Source organism: Leuciscus leuciscus (assembly GCF_965113295.1).
Source record: "Leuciscus leuciscus genome assembly, chromosome: 10".
NCBI lineage: Eukaryota > Metazoa > Chordata > Actinopteri > Cypriniformes > Leuciscidae > Leuciscus > Leuciscus leuciscus.
The window spans coordinates 11,282,720-11,299,786 of record NC_138734.1 but is presented as its reverse complement, the minus strand read 5'-3'; the positions used below and the strand labels follow the sequence as shown (position 1 = coordinate 11,299,786).

General features: G+C 37.5%; 1 long non-coding RNA gene across 3 annotated transcripts; it reads left to right on the top strand.

Annotated features, from left to right (window-relative positions):
• The first annotated feature begins 1,829 nt into the window (after window positions 1–1,829).
• On the top strand, window positions 1,830–5,933 carry LOC309507398. 3 transcript variants are annotated; one of them, XR_014209138.1, is made up of 5 exons: window positions 1,830–2,102; window positions 2,199–2,334; window positions 3,329–3,417; window positions 3,518–3,667; window positions 4,930–5,933. It is a non-coding gene; the product is annotated as an uncharacterized lncRNA (long non-coding RNA). The 3 variants fall into 3 exon arrangements; XR_014209139.1 differs by lacking the exons at window positions 1,830–2,102; window positions 2,199–2,334 and adding an exon at window positions 2,467–2,565; XR_014209140.1 differs by lacking the exons at window positions 1,830–2,102; window positions 2,199–2,334 and having other exon boundaries at window positions 2,472–3,417.
• Window positions 5,934–17,067: the final 11,134 nt, after the last annotated feature.

The following is a 17,067-nucleotide window of genomic DNA, read 5'->3' as shown; positions in this document are numbered from 1 at the left end:
CTCATTTATACCAGTGAAAGCAAGTTGCAGTGATCTGTCAGTTTATACAGCAAGAATGTTTAAAGGGGTGGTTGATTATGATTTCACTTTTCTAACTTTAGTTAGTGTGTAATGTTGCTGTTTGAGCATAAACAACATCTGCAAAGTTACAACGCTCAAAGTTCAAAACAAAGGGAGATATTTGCTTTTAAAGAAAAGGACTACAACAAACGGCTGGTTGGGACTACACGACATTCCTCTCGGGTTAGTGACATCACTAACCCTAGAATTTACATAAACCCCGCCCCCGGGAACACGCAGTCCATATTGAGAAGAGGAAAAGTTGTTGTATAAGAGTACATTTGTGAGTCAGCTCAAACTTTAGCATCCATCGTTTCACATGCAATAGAAAGTCACTCTGTGTGCATCTCACAACAGTTCCTATATAGGGTGACCAGATGAGATCGGCTGAAATTCGGGACGGGGGGGGGGGGGGGGGGGGGTCGTCTATGGGTCTGGGGTGACGGGATGGGGGGCTTCTATGGCATCAGACTGCGTAGCCTATAATAAAAGATAATGAATTTCAAACCTGAACCAAACATATTTTTATTCAAAGATCAACAGTCTGTCATTATTCTTTAGTCTGCCACAAAAAACAACAACATTAAAATCATGAACTCAAATCAAATGTCATTGTGAAAAGAAAAAAAAACAATTACTGCATAAATCAGACCTTTCAGTAGCCTAACGCTAATAAGCTTAAACGACGTTTTGCAGTGCCGCGAACAATCAAGTGACTGTCCTCACGGCTACAGAAACTTGCGCTCAAATAATAGGCAAAATAGGTTACAGAATATTTCGGTATTGATAGGTGCAATATTTGAAAATCGATCATATATTTATTTTTTATTACATTTATATCTGCATTTATGTAAAAACTTAAACTTTCAAACATCAAAATGTAATTTATTAATATGTTTTCATGTCAAAATGACATACAAACATCTTTTCCTATTCTATTTTGCCTGGAAACGCTTCCAACAGGCTTGCGTGTCGCGTGAAAAATAGGCGTCGGTTCTATTTCTAGCAAGACGCGCGTGTCACGCAGGCAGTGTGCAAGCTCTAACCTGTTAACATGGGAGCCGAAATAAAAACGGACACGCCACGCAGCCAGTGTATCGCCGGCCTCAACCTCCGCAGACAGTTTTTAATGTTTATAAGACAATAACTACTCAAGATTTTGCTTTAGTATAATTTTCGGGACAATTAGGGCCAGATTCGGGATTCGGGACAACAGTTTTGATTTCGGGACTGTCCCGAATTTTTCGGGACGTCTGGTCACCCTATTCCTATATGAGCAATTTATAGATTTATCATGACAGAATATCCTAATTGAAGATAGTTAACTCCACATCAGCTGCATAAATTCATCAACTAACCATTCAGAGACGTCCTGTTGCATTCTACATGTTGTCACTTCTTCTTGAGTCTCTCCATCCTTATCTGAATCCGTTTAACATTAAAGGCAGAACAGTTTCTGTCATTTTAGTGTGTCTGCGTGAGGTAACAGCAGCTGCTAACACACATGAGCTCTTGAAACCCCGCCCTCTGCAGCAGCTCATTTGCATTTAAAGGGCCAGGCACAAAACGGTGCGTTTTTGCAAACCCTCAAAAAGTGACAACTTTAAAGGTATAGCGGAGGATCTTTCCAAATTTTAGATAAGACCCGCCCTCTCCACTTTTTGAAAAGTTTGATTGATTCACCAGAATGATTGACAATTAGGAGGACCAATAGTATAGGTTACCCACAAGGAAGTAAAACATCCTCCGCCATACCTTTAACTTGCTACACTGTTAGCAATTGATGTAATTTTTACAATAAAATTTACAACAACATATTGTATTCATGTTTTTATTGTAAATACAAATGCATGATGGGAAATTTATGGACAGTCCTGTAATTTTGTTGTAACTACACTGTAGAAGCATTATTTTACAGCCACCGCATAGCATTGTGGGATTGCTGCGATTTGAATTTTGAAATTGCGCGGTACCGTGGCGGCCAACGGCACCAGAATCAAACACTTTTGGAAGAAGCAGCTTTTGGAAGGAACACATCTCAGGTATGAAACGTTAACATGAAATCTATTTTTATAAGTCTATGGATATATTAATACCGGTCATATGAGTGGTGATTGTTTCGTTTGGTTTTATTTCAGTGACATTAGCTTCTGTGACGTTCGCCCCGACTCGACTCGCTCACTCCCGGTAAAACAACACCATGAACTGACCGCGGTGAAGAGGCGTCTTCTTACTCAACCCATACGGAAAAAAGTTACCACATGCAGCTACAAGGTACGAGATATTCACAATTTTTCGCTTGGTATATTTCAGTAACATTAGCTAGAGTAATGTTAGAAATAACGTTAGCTCAACTCGCCCCGCTCACTCCCGGGTAACGACGTTATAAACCTGAACCGACCGCGGTGAAGCGGCGTCTTCTTTAAGTTACTCAATCCATAAAGAAAATGGTAACGTTACCACATGCAGATACACGGCACTATTTTCAATGGAAAAACAAACATGGTGAGTAGAATCGAGTAGAGCTGAGCTTGTAACGTAGCCTAACGTTAATGGAAAACAACCACCACAATGACGATAGCTCAAATAACGTTAGCCCAGACTGTTAAAAATAAGCATTAACGTTAGCCCGATCAGTTAGCTCAGGTTATTATTGCATTGATTAGCCTACACGTGCTACTGGACAGGCTGTCGTAACATTATTAGGACTTCTGCTTTGCTGTCTTGTAATCGGGGGTCTTGAAGCCGTGGTTTGCACACTAGCATAAACGAAGTTTGTAGATTTTACGGTCACTGAATAAACACAAGCAAATTTTAGTTGAAATATGGGTTTTAATTAAACGACAATGCTGGTATCTTTAATTATGTGAGTCAGCTATAACTGTGAGATAAGCTGAATATAGCATCTGGTATGCTCATATGTTATAACATTACTTTGTGCTTGGCAAACCAGGTTGGAAGAGCAGTCATGTAACTGTCTGTATCTAAAATAAACTGCGCGTGCGCAACTAAATCCAACCAGCATCGTCATAAAATTATTATTTTTTCCGGAGCCTGGGTTCTGTTGAAAAGCTTTCAATGCTCTCTTTGTGTTCAGAAAAGGCAGCAAATTATCAGTAGTATTAAAATTAAGTTAACCATTTTGTTTGTCTCAAATTACATGTGGCTGCCTGGCAGACTATATGGACTAAAATAATAATAGATTTTTTATTTGGTATTTGTGTAATTGGTAATACATTTGGTAATGTTTACGTTTTTTATTCCCTAGCCTAGCCCTCTGCCACAGCTGCTGATATCCAGAGAGAGAGAGAGAGAGAGAGAGAGACCTATCCAGCACACCTTGCTAAATTGTGCAAGGTATATTCTTCCATTATTTTATAGAGTAGTTCACTTTTAAATGAAAATTACCCCATGATTTACTCACCTTTTATTATCATATTGTGTTAATGCATTTCAGAAGAGACACTAATAGCAACAAGTGTTCATAGAAGGAACAGTTGTGATGGGGCCCAAATCAGTCTTTTGAATGGAGTGGCTGAAACCTTCGCTGCTTACTATGTGTTCAACATGCAGTATCCTAAAGACGCCTCAGGGACTTTATACAAAGGTATGTTTAAACTGTTTACACAATAATAAAGAAAATGAGGTAACACTTTACGGTAAGGGTACATTAATTATCATGAATTCATGTATAAATTCATGCATGAATTACGCATTCATTCATGCATTAATATCTCATGAATCATCAGGAAATAACACAAGTTCAACGTTTTTCATTCATGACTTCATGAGTGAACAACACCTTAATAAAAAAATTTACTAAGATGAGTATATCATCATGAATTATGATTTATTACGCATGATTGTGATGCTTTTCTTTGTTCACAGTTATGCGACCATTAGCACATTGTTCATCAGTGTTTCTAAGGACCAAAGAAAACACTGTGAACAAAGAAAACATCATGATCATGCGTAATAAATCATAATTCATGATGATTTACCCATCTTAGTTATTGTTTTAATTAAGGTGTTGTTCACCCATGAAGTCATGAATGAAAACGTTGAACTCGTGTTAGTTCCTGATGATTCATGAGATATGAATGCATAATTCATGCATGAATTTATACATGAATTCATGATAATTCATGTCCCCTTACTGTAAAGTGAATCCATCATTCTCATATGTAACGTCTCATGAATTATTACCTTATTACCAGTATTGTTAGGTTCTATGATATATTCTATGCAATGATGTCAATAGATAGGTTTCCATCCAATTAAAACATAACTTTTAAACGCATTCGTAAAAATTTGGCAAAAAACCCCTCTAATTGGAGAGCATTTCAATCAACTCTGTTATGCGAATTATAAATGGTCACGCACCTAGGAGTCGTGAACAGCTGTGGGATCAAAACGTAAGGTTGACAGGGCAACTTGAAACACCTGATATAATTGCAAAAAATGCAAATTTGTCAATCCACATAGAAGTTTTTGTTCACATTAGAATATTTTATGTGAATTTTAACCGTTTCCAGTCAGGATTTCTTTTTCAAATGGTTAAAATGTGCATTAAAAAGTTGGATGGAGACCCACCTATTGCTGTTAAGTGTCTGTTCTATAGTAGAGTTGGTTTTCCCCTGCAGGACATAATTTGTGTAAACAGAAGAGACTGACGGACAACAGTTTAACATTACAACTTTCATTAATTCATTAAATTAAATTGTATGGTTAAAGTTGTTAATGTTAAATAAATACATCAAAGTCATTTTATTTTATGAGCAAGTAGGTTACTTATGTTTTTTACACAGTATTTGTCATTTTTTAACAGATATGAAAACTTTAACTTTTTTCCTCTCTCTCGGTTTTCAGAGCTTTTTGTGGAATCCACTCCCAGACGGGCAGTAAAGCCGAGAAGAGACACAGGCTCAACGCACCTGTTTGCACCCTCCTAAGAAAACTGGACTTTGAGTTGATGGGATAGTAACATGAACAACTTCCCCTATGCAGTTCAAGTCTGGCTGGACACCTTTGTTCCATATCATCGTGTTCCCCCTGACGATAGGCTGCCTGGACGTCTGGAAGTGAGCTTCTTCATTAAAGGGATACTCCACTTTTTTGGAAATAGGCTCATTTTACAACTCCCCCAGAGTTAAACAGTTGAGTTTTACCGTTTTCGAATCCATTCAGCTGATCTCCGGGTCTTTAGAAGAATGTCAGAGTTTTTGGTCCCATTGACTTCCATAGTATATATTTTTTCCTACTATGGAAGTCAATGGGACCAAAAACTGTCTGGTTACTGACATTCTTCTTGGTCCCATTGATTTTCATAGTAGGAAAAAATATATACTATGGAAGTCAATGGGACCAAAAACTCTGACATTCTTCTAAAGACCCGGAGATCAGCTGAATGGATTCGAAAACGGTAAAACTCAACTGTTTAACTCTGGTGGAGTTGTAAAATGAGCCTATTTCCAAAAAAAAGTGGAGTATCCCTTTAAAAGTAAAATTTTGTTTGTGTGTGATAAAGTGGATACTTTTGTAATATGTATTTTTGCACAGTTTGTTAATAAAAAAAAAGAAAATATACCATTGTTGTGTTTTTAATTGGCCAATACGGAAAATGACAGCTTTTTACTTGTAATATTTATACTTGTAATGTTTTACAGTATATTGATTTGTCCTGTGAAATTACAGGAAATTCCTGGCTACTGAGTTGCCGTAAATATAACATTTTGCTGTAATATTTACAGTATTCTATCCTGTGAAATTACAGGAAATTCCTGGCAAATACCCGTAAATTTACATGATTATTGTAATTAATTACAGTAGGGATGTTGTATTAAGTATTACAATAACAGTCCTGTATACTGTTTACAGTAAACTTACGGCAACTATTAGCCAGGAATTTCCTGTAAAATTACAAGAAATTTCTAACAGTGATATAAAAATATATGTGGGGTATTTTGCGCTAAAACTTCACACACACACACTCTGGGGACATCATAGATATATTTTACATATATATATATCACTGTTAGAAAGAAGAATTCATTGGATTTTTTATTCCAAAACATTATTTAGCCCTTGTGACTACTAACCCCAGCCTCCCTTATTAATATGGTCCCATAAATAGGACTTCACCCTATGATCTGTTGAAGACAGATAAAGGAAAGGGCCATAATCTTCACCCAGTGCATTCATACAATCCTAATATGGTCCTTACAAACCAACTAATCAAGAAATAAACATAAGGAACAGGACTACACTCACCCTGCAGTTGTCTTCAGTCATCTCTAAACTAGAAAGTGTCAATATGCATCCAAAGTTAAAGCCTGTTGATGAGATGTAGGGCAAAAGCTCGACATAAGGACTCTCAAAGGTAAGTCTGACCAAAAAAATATAAGAGCTGGAGCATGCCCTAACATGACCAACATGGCCAAGAAGACCACCAGGGAAATATTGCACCACCAGAGGGAGACACATGATAGAAGTGAAGGTGTGTGTGACAACTCTACCACTGAATTGAATAGTAATGCAAAAAGAAAGCTCTCTCTATGTATATTCTCAAATACATGCAGTGTCTGCACTGACATCTTGTTTCTGGCTAAATCTGGTTCCCTGTTGCTTTGATGGTGGTAGTATAACTTGTGGAAATGACTAGCAGTATGGACACCATTTTCTCTAGTACCTTAGAAACTGTTGAACCGATCAGCTTAAAAAAGGTTAGAGAGAAAAGTACTGTACCATGGTACAACAGTATTACTCACTCTCTCAAGAGAGAAACTTACAATCTAGAGTGCAAATGGAGACAAACTAATTTAGAGGTCTTTAGAATTGCGTGGAAAGACAGCAGTTCCCATTATAAAAAGGCTCTAAAAGCAGCCAGGGCCAAGCATCTCCGCAAAGACTTCACCTGAACTGAATATTCAATTACAGTTTAGTAGTAATGAGTTTATGTATTTCTTCACTGAGAAAATTGAAAGCATCAGACATACAATTGTAAAGTGCAACCTTTGACAGCATTTTATGATTCAGCCTCAATTATCACCCCTCAAGAACAATTGCAGTGCTTTACAACTATAGGACAGTAAGAGCTTAATAAGCATATCATTGAATATAAACCAACAACATATTTATTAGTTAGAATACTTACTAAATGTTACCTAGCAGAAGAGCCTCTTCTCAATATTATTAACCTGTCTTTATCTCAAGGTCATGTCCCAAGACCGTTCAAGCTGGCAGTTATTAAGCCTCTCATTAAGAAACCACAATTGGACCCAAATTAATTAGCAAATTACAGACCCATTTCAAATCTTCCATTTGTCTAAAATACTAGAAAAAGTTGTGTCCGCTGTCTCACCGCAAACTCATAGAAAATAACCAAAACAATCCAAGGTTCTTCTTTAGCACAGTGGCTAGATTAACAAATAAACAGACATCACCTGAACCAACAAACTTGCAAAAATATGGTGATGGATGAGATGAGGATTGAAGGATGATTCTGGACTTGGAGGGGTTTTTCAATTAGTGGGTCTAGTAGTAATTTGAGTTTATCGCCATATCAGCATCACCGGCTATTACATTATTAGTACAAAATGAGTACATTTTATAAAATATTATTTAAATGTACTTGTGCTAAAAATGTAAAAAAAATAAAATAAAAAAAAATCTTAATACATAAATAAGTCCTTAAAAGTTTGATCTGATAAAAAAAGCGCTGTCTTGTAACATTAAAGATTGGGCAGTCCAAAAGTATGTTTTACAGACAAGTTGGTACAACAGTATTGACATTTTGGTGTTTCTTCACCCTTCAATAAATGCCCATGAGTCAGTCTAGTATGACCTATCCGACACCTTGTAAATACAACTTGGTTGTGTCTTGATTTAAAGGTGACATATCATGAAAATCTGATTTTTTCTGTGTTTAAGTGCTATAATTGGGTCCCCTGTGCATCTACCAACCCATAAAACTTGAAAAGTGACAACCCAGTAACTTTGTTTTAGAAAGCCTTTCTCTGCAAGCATGTCAAAAAATAAGCCGATCAGATTTCGCTCCCCTTCTGACGTAGGAAGGGGATCTTATTATAATATTACCGCCCTTTAATCTGCACGTTTCCACCCGCGGCGTTGGATGGATGTAAAATGGATGTAAACCATTTTGTAAAAATGGTGTAAAACAGTGTAACCAGTAGGGGTGTAACCAGAGATGGGCACAAATACATCAAAAAGTATTTAATTACAAATTACAAATACTTACTCATCAAATGTATTTAAATAAAATACAAAATACTGCTGTGAAAAAAGTATTTAATTAAATTACAAGTAATTTGTAATGGTGCAAGAATAACTGTCAAATTAGATACACGTAAGAGTATAGAATATCGTAATTTCATTGTTTAGTGCAGAAGATGCGCTTTTAACGTACATGTTGCCGCATACTGTCATAATAACATTTACATTTATTCATTTAGCTGACGCTTTTATACAAAGCGACTTACAATTGCTATATATGTCAGAGGTCGCACGCCTCTGGAGCAACTAGGGGTTAAGTGTCTTGCTCAGGGACACATTGGTGTCTCACAGTGGATTCGAACCCGGGTCTCTCACACCAAAGGCATGTGTCTTATCCATTGCGCCACCACCACCCCCATAATAAAATACCATTACGTCTATAACAATATATTTATATTACAACAAAACTAGTGTTAATGGAGATGATGATTTTGCAATTATACTGCCTTGATTAATGCTTGATTTGCTTTAAACTGATGTAACCTAAGTAGTAATAATGCTTTTGCTTAAGCAAATATATGTAACCCAATTATTAATGCTGTATGAAAAATGTATTGTGTGATTTCACTACCATTAAGAAAACTACTTACTTGCATGAAATGTATGTATTGACTGATTTAGAGTAGAAAAGCATTTATGTATTAGAAATTGTTTTTATGATAAATGGAAAATGTAGTAGTTAAGGTATATGTTACAGACGATTAAGAGGAAAAAGAAGAGAAAGAGGGCTCGAAGATGCTATAAAGAAATACGCCGTAAAGAACTAAAGGCGCTGGCGGAGGATTTGGCAGCACTCCATGTGATGACGTCAGAAGAGAGCTTGGCACCAGCGATTGACCGTCTACGTATAAAAGACTGAGGGAGAGACTGGACTGACGGATACTGAATAGCGCAGTATCTCTCGACGCCTGAAAACCAGCTGATTGTACCTTGATTGAAACTTATTTTTGTAACTTTACTATTGTACTTTTATATAACTTTTGTTAACTTTAATAAAACTTATATTATATTATTGGCAAGTTATTGTCTACCAGAGTAGTAATTTAAAAGCCTTAAGCAGGAACTGACCACAGGGAAGTCTGCTGAGCAAATTGTAAGTACTTTTTGAATGCTTATAGTTTTGTCCAGATTCGACTTTCCTTACCTACCTGAGAATAATAAATAAATAGGTAAAAGGTGTAAAGATTAAAGGACACACCATAAAACACTAGTTAACGCTGCTGTGAGGGTGTTTCTAACACATCGGCTGTGACAAAGTTGACATCTTTTTCTCTTCCGACTGCCATTATCAATCTCTCTCTATTTTTTTTTTTACTATTTTTGAAAGTTGTGAAAACACTGTTGTGGCGTTTTTCATTTGCTATTTGAGCAAATGGGAACACAAAAAAAATATATTTAATGTAGTCTCTAATTCACTGCTATAGAGGTTTACCCAACTATGACGCCTCCAACAAAGGCAGTACAACAATTAATTAAAGAAAAACAGCCTTAAATAGATGTGTCTTTATCAACTTTTTAAAGTGTCCCAACGTTGGTGCATTTCTGATGGTAAGATTCTGATATAATAAAGACGGTGATAATCCAGGTGATTAAGTGAAGTCGCATGATGACATACGGAAGTTGTTATACAGCCATTACATCACACGGAGAGCTTAACGCAACACCAGGGACCCGTCTAGTCTCACACGGAGACAGCCGCAAGCAGCAGGCAGTCAGCAGGGACAGTGCAGGGGAAACACGGCAGCAGACAGACCAGGGGAAACACTTTAAAACGCTGGTTCAAACAAGGTAAGTATGTGCAAATCCGGAAGTAAGTTAAGACACAAAAGAAGTTAAAATTATTTAGGAGAGTTAAAATGAGAGTTAATAATTAATTAAAATAATAAACAGACTAAATACGGCAGGAGAAGTGGCAGCCAAACGTGCGCCAGTGTCCTCTCCAAACCAGAACCAAACCAAAATACTGCCCATGTGTGGGTGTAACCAGAGATGGGCATAAATACATAAAAAAGTATTTAATTACAAATACTTGCCCATCAAATGTATTGCTGTGAAAAAAATTACTTTGATTGTATGATTCTATTTATTTATTTTTTTGCGCTTTGAGATGCAACTTTTAAAGGCGCTATATAAAATAAAGTTTATTATTATTATTATTATTATTACCCAACTATGACGCCTTCCACTTCTGAGAAACCCGGAAATGTGAACAGGGTCAATAGGATGTCACGTCACGTGATTTTCTTAAACTTTGATAGGCAATTTGGTAGTCCTATTCGTATTTCATATGTCTATGGTCCTATTAAGCCTGGTGATGAAAGTTAATATATGCGAAATAAAACAATATATTTAAATAAGTATTTTAAATACAAATTACAGTCTCTCAAAGACTGTACAGTCTCTCTTTTTTTTTTTTAAGGAAAATACAAATTAGAAAACACCCAAAAGTAATTAAATACGTATTTTTACGTATTTCATTAAAATTCTGCCCATGTGTGGGTGTAACGATATTCAAACCGAATCGAAAAACAGCGATACATACACCACCCATGATACGTATTGCAAATGCAATACTCTCATGGCGTACCAAACACGCCCCACCCCCTGCTGCATTGGCCAGCCCTGGCTCATTGGATCTTGTGTCTTATGTGTACACAACGAATACAGCATTAGCCTAACCACCAATAATTGTAATAAGCTCTGCGTTTTGTTACTTTCGATAAGAAAAAGTGTCATCTTTCAAATTAGGTCCATTTTATCATAAAATTCTAATAAAAAATGCTGTTTTGAAGCTCTTTGACACGACAGATCACTATATAGGCGCCTTAGTTTAAGCGGCAGCGCGGAGCGCGAGTGAACGCAATCCTCTCTTCTATTCACTACTAGTTACAGAATAAACATGAATGAACTTATGAAGGTATGTTGAAAGATACAGAAAAACTTACTGAAATGTATCTCGTGTAATCGCTCAATCAATGTTTCATTCGCGGAAAGACGTCAGTGAAACATCTTATAAACAAATGTCACGTAGCATTGGTGCGTTCAAGTCACTTTCGTCGAAGTAAGATGGCAGTGTTCTTTCTCTTAAATAATTACACAGAAATACAGCAAGGTTCTTAAACTCTAGTTCTAAAAAATTAAGAACAAAGAAATGTGCATCGCTTTTTTATGTTTTTAATTAATTTATGAAGCCACTGCAAACTTTATCGTTACATATTACATTGTTATATTATAATGCCATCATTTTCTGTGCAGGGAATTAGCTTCCTTCGCTGTATATAGAAAAGCCTGACAATATAACTGCTAAATCATTTTAAAGGTACACTGTGTAGTTTTTTGAGTATTTTATTAGCTAAAATCAATGTCTTTATTTATAAATTTGTCCTAATTGGTGTAAAATTACCTCTGCCAATGATCTGACTTAAATTTCTTATCTTTATTTACATTGGACGGGTAAGTCCAGGGAGGGCTTCCATGTTGTTCCGCCATTTTGAAAAACTATAATAGCAGAGAGGGACAAAAAGCACTAGCCTACCTCAACACGTTTTCGTTCAGAGCCAGCGTCACGTCACTGAAACCAGCTGAAACGGACAAGGGGATCAATGAGAGGTGCTTGTCACTGCCCCGGCAAATCTGAAACGGCTGCACAGTACTTCATAATGCAGGATCATACTTATGCCGAGCAAATAAAAAAAACAAGGGTAAATATCGGGATAGCTTTTCCCAGGTGGAAAGAGCTAATGAAGGAGAAAGACTTTGAAAGGGACGCTGAAGTTGCCTGCTTTCTTCTTGACAGGTAAGTCAATGTTGCGGTCTAAATTACAAGCTTTTTTTTCATTGCTTGGTTGTGTAATTCATTATATAGGCAGCATATCAGTAGAACATGTTTAGTTCAACTCGATGAAGGGCTATTGGAAGACATGTTCTCATAGCTTCTTGGTACATAACGGCTGTCGTAGTTGCAAAACGCATTTGAAAAAGCGAGGCGCTAGAGAGCACTATTCGTCTGAATGCAAAATACAATTTAACCGCTAAATGGGAGAAATTCCTACACAGTGTACCTTTAAAGCTGCAGTAGGGAGTTTTTAGTAAACGTTTGACTTAGCCTGAAAATTTGAACAAGCACAACTTACAGGTCACTCCCCCTTGCTCTCTGCTGCACTACAGCCCTCCCTCCACAGCTCGTCCCCCATAACGGAGCCTGCCGTGAACGCACAGGCTAGTAAGCAGGGCCACCGACGGCGGATAAACAGTTACCGCACATTCACTGGTAGGGATGAAACATCAACAATATGCTTTACATTGACTATGGCCTGCCCATACTTTGACTACAAACTTGGTCCTCAAATCATTACGTATTTTGCAATACATGTAATGTAACTTTATAACGTTGCACTCTTTCTATAAGTTATAAATAGCTAGTAAAATAATATAACGGTAACTAACGTTACAGTATGCAAGTAATTATTCTAGCGATATGTAATGCTAAAGAAGGTTTGCTAGTACATTATTTCAGCAACATGACAAGCCAGTGAATTAGCAGGTTTCAATTGTTGCTTTGCACAGTGCGTGACATTGTATCTGTATGTTATGCGACTAGAGTTTTGACACTGAGTCAATGGGCTCCGACGGGCTTGTTTATCGTCATCTGTCTTTTGCCGTTTACCTGTCTTTGTTGTATGAGCAGGTGCCACTCGAGAAATTTGCAGTTTTGGTTGTTTGTCCGCCATTAGCACAGCTGCGGCACACCGGCAATCTTGATTTTGAACGACGGACTATACGCGCTCACAAGAGATCACAAGAGAGGGGTGTGATCAGTGCGTACACGAGCTGGATTGACACTGCTAAGACATTCCTCCTGGCTCTGATTGGTTGTTTCTGACCGGGAGCGGTGTATTTCTGCAAATGGCAATAGGACCACTGGGAGGAGCCAGAGGAGCTTGATTTTTTCACAGATTATCTGTCTCATATTCTACTGTCAGGACATAATGACAGTTTTAACAAATATGTAAAAAACACATTTTTACAAAAGTTACCTACTGCAGCTTTAAGTATTGTGGTATTCTGCCATGTTTCTCACTGATATGCCCCCAACTCGTAAAGATCTGGGCTTAAAGAAAACCCTGAGCTTCCCACTCGTATTTATGACACTGTGGTGGCATTCATGTGCATGTGTAAATCTAATTTAATCTAATCTAAACTCTTGCTACGTACACAGATACCCAAATACATGTCACCTAATATCACAACACGATCTCATGAAAGTGCGTAATCTGCGTATCTATAGCACGAATGAAATTTCTCGTATCATTTATACGGCAAAAAGAGTTTTTGCGTTCAAATGATACGCACTGTAAACCCCTTGGGTAGGATTAGGGGTGAGGAGTGCGTGCGTATTACACGCCATAAAGTGCGTATCATATGCACGTGAAAACTGCGTATCATATGTATGCAAAAACTCTTTTTGGCGTATAAATGATACGAGAAATATCATTCGTGCTTTAGACACGCACTTTCATGAGATCGGGCTCCCAATATCACCATTATAAACTGTTTTGCAACCATGTAGTTCAATTTTCCAGATTTATTGTATGTCATTACAGCCCGATCTCATCCCAAGTCGTCATATACTGACGCTTTGGACATTTCGTCTACATCAAACGCACATGGCACCCTTTAGCGTCAATATGAGACGCAGATAGATATGGGCCAGAAGGCACCTCCTAGCGGTCTAACCCTAACCCTACCCCAGACCAAAACCTACCCATAACCGAACAAAGCTCTGTGCGTCTCATATTGACGCTAAAGGGTGCCATGTGCGTTTGATGTAGACGAAATGTCCAAAGCGTCGGTATATGACGCCCTAGGATGAGATTGCGTTGGTCATTATGTCAGTATCAGTATTTGCTTTCTACCATGCACAAAGAAAAATGTAGAAAAATTCACAATACAGATTGTATCAAAGCAGCTTCACAGTATTAAATTAAAATAATACAACAAGGTTTGTTTAATTTATTGATTGATAAAATTAAATTAAATATCCCCAAAATATCCCCAACTGAGCAAGCCAAAGGCAACAGTGGCAAGGAACCGAAAAACTCCATCAAGTGACCTAATGGTGACCTAAAACTCCATCAGGTGACCTAATGGAGAAAAAAAAACCTCGGGAGAACCCAGGCTCAGTCGGGGGCCAGTTCTCCTCTGGCATTTATGAGCTAAAGACCGGATTGTATTTTGAACTGTAAGATTAAAAATATTATATGAATGCCTGGCTGAAGAGATGCGACTTTAATCTAGTTTTAAACTGGGAGAGCGAGTCTGAGCAACGAACAGTATCAGGAAGACTATTCCAGAGTTTTGGAGCCAAATGTGAAAATGCTCTTCCTCCTTTAGTGGTTCTGGATATCCTAGGTATGACCAAAAGCCTTGAATTTAGTGATCTTAAAGAGCGCGATGGATTATAGGGTGATAGAAGATCCGTTAAATAGACTGGAGCTAAGCCGTTTAGGGCTTTATAAGTCAGTAGCAATACCTTGTAATTAATACGGAACTTTATAGGTAACCAATGCAATGATGACAAAATCGGTGTTATATGATCATATTTTCTTGATCTCGTAAGAACTCTAGCAGCGGCATTTTGGACTAACTGTAGCTTGTTTATTGAGGATGCAGGACAACCAGCTAATAAAGCATTACAGTAATCTAGTCTCGAGGTCATGAATGCATGAACTAACTTTTCTGCATCAGAAACTGATAGCATATTACGTAGCTTAGCAATGTTTCTAAGGTGGAAAAAGGCAGTTTTTGTAACATATGAAATATGATTTTCAAAAGACAGGTTGCAATCAAGTATAACACCCAGGTCTTTTTTTTGTGCATTTTAATGTTAAATCCATCAATCTGGTGCACTTTGAGAGTTCAAAATTAAAAGCTCCAAACTATATTCAGTGTGCAAATTAAACAAAGAAAAATGTAAACCTCTTTTAGTTACAGTGTCTATTTACATTACACCTACTACATAATAATAGTTATAATATTAATCCTATGACCGTAATAGCCATATTTTGTAAAAACAAATGCACTAAAAAATAAAGGAAACTTTCATAATTAGATTTGTACCTATTTCTATACTTGAAAGAGATAAGCATGTGATCTTTTATTTTGACGCAAACTGCATCAAGCTTTTATTTTGGCGGAAAACATGGTTTACAAACGCCTCTCATTAAATTTCTAGTGAATTGCGGTAATCGTCAAATATGCAGATATGGAAATAATCTGTAACTGGGTTATGGGTTCCTACACTCATGACATGGCCTAAGTGTTTTGAAAGTAGTTATGCTTACCGCGGATTACTCATCTCTCTCCTGATCCTCCTCACTATCATCATCATCACAGGAGCTGATGAAGGGCAGAAAACCTACTGTATATTTTGACACAGTTTACAGTGTCTGCTTTAAGGGCCAGTTTCTATTGTTTCACGCTATTTCTCTGCACATTCCTTGCGTTTCTTCTCCATCTCGCTGAATATTTTGACAGATGCACACTGACACTGCTGCACGCTCGCTCACTCATTTAAAGTTGTGATTGGGCCAGCCCAGTGTCAATCAAGAAAAGAACCAATGGGCCGCTGATCTACATGTTTCATGGGCTGGTCTGTCAGAAAAAAAATACCTACTTTTTTTGACCAATGCATTACACCAGCACAAACCCAGCGCGTTCGCGCGATGTTGTTGGTTACCTAGTAACGAACGTACGGTGCGTGCACACTTTGTGTGCGTGCGCCTCGTACACAACGTTATAAAGCTTGCAGGACAACTTGGTTGGCATTGCCTTTTCAGCGTGAGAAATACATGGTGTGGCGTGTGAGCGTGTGAACTGGTTGAATTGCGTGTGTCTCACGGCCAATGCGTGAGACTTGAGAACCCTGTAACACCGATTTTATCATCACTGCATTGGTTACCTATAAAGTTCCGTATTAATTACAAGGTATTGCTACTGACTTATAAAGCCCTAAACGGCTTAGCTCCAGTCTATGTAACGGATCTTCTATCGCCCTTTAATCCATCGCGCTTTTTAAGATCACTAAATTCAAGGCTTTTGGTCATACCTAGGATATCCAGAACCACCAAAGGAGGGAGAGCATTTTCACATTTGGCTCCAAAACTCTGGAATAGTCTTCCTGATACTGTTGGTTGCTCAGACTCGCTCTCCCAGTTTAAAACTAGATTAAAGTCGCATTTCTTCAGCCAGGCATTCATATAATCCTATAGTTCAAACTACAATCCGGCCTCTAGCTCATAAATGCCAGAGGAGAACTGGCCCCCGACTGAGCCTGGGTTCTCCCAAGGTTTTTTTTTCTCCATTAGGTCACCTGATGGAGTTTTAGGACACCATTAGGTCACTTGATGGAGTTTTTCGGTTCCTTGCCACTGTTGCCTTTGGCTTGCTCAGTTGGGGATATTTTGGGGATATTTAATTTTATTTTATCAATCAATAAATTCCTCTTGAAACAAACTTTGTTGTATTATTTTAATTTAATACTGTGAAGCTGCTTTGATACAATCTGTATTGTGAAAAGCGCTATACAAATAAACTTGACTTGACTTGACTTGACTTGACTTATCCAAGTTGACAGAGTGTGTTAAAGATCATTTAATTTTTTATTTTGTTTTATTAAATTCAGATAAGACTGAGATATTACTTATTGGACCAAAA